This window comes from Callospermophilus lateralis, unplaced genomic scaffold (genome assembly GCF_048772815.1).
Source record: "Callospermophilus lateralis isolate mCalLat2 unplaced genomic scaffold, mCalLat2.hap1 Scaffold_120, whole genome shotgun sequence".
NCBI lineage: Eukaryota > Metazoa > Chordata > Mammalia > Rodentia > Sciuridae > Callospermophilus > Callospermophilus lateralis.
The window spans coordinates 1,977,858-1,978,656 of record NW_027512320.1 but is presented as its reverse complement, the minus strand read 5'-3'; positions in this window follow the sequence as shown (position 1 = coordinate 1,978,656).

The following is a 799-nucleotide window of genomic DNA, read 5'->3' as shown; positions in this document are numbered from 1 at the left end:
CACAGGTTGTTTTCACATCATGCACACACCACCTTAATGACGAAATTGGACCCGTGCTGCTGCTGAGCTCATCCGTGGTGCGGAAATCACTCCCTAATAGGTGGTTTCCCCCACCTTCATTCGAAAACTAAAATCAGGTCAGAATTCACCCATACACTGGCCAAAGAGTACCTGAGGCTCACTGGCCTGAGGCTGAGTATAACAGATCCCAGCCTCTAAAACATCTTAGTACAAAACCTGGACAAAATGGATGTTAGACAACTCACTAGATTGTCGTTCCCCGCTGTGCATTTACATGCTTATCTCAACCTGGCAATATGAATTGTGCATTCCAGAAAATTCCCAGAGCTCACAGGTATAAAACATCTGTCCTGTTTCCCCTCAAGTATAGTTGCCTGGGCCCTCATTTTTTTTTATTTCATTTATTTATTTAGCTTATTTTTTGGTACTGAGGATTGGACCCAAGGGCACTTGGCCATTGAGCTACATCTCCAACCTTTTTTTAGTTTGAGACAAGGTCTCAGTAATTTGCTGAGGCTAGCTTCAAATTTGCAATGCTCTTACCTCCGTCTCTCAAGTAGCTGGAGTTATAGGTGTGTGCCACCGTTTCCAGTCCTGGTCCTCATCTTTTTGTTCCAAAACTATGGTCACCTCAATATAGAAAGGATCTAACTGCTCAGTTCCCTTAGCAAACCTGACTTGACCACCAATGTCTATTAAAAAGTGGTTATGAAGCTTTCTCATAAAATTAGAGTGTGTATAAATCAATACAACTTCTACTGTAGAATATGGGCAATGT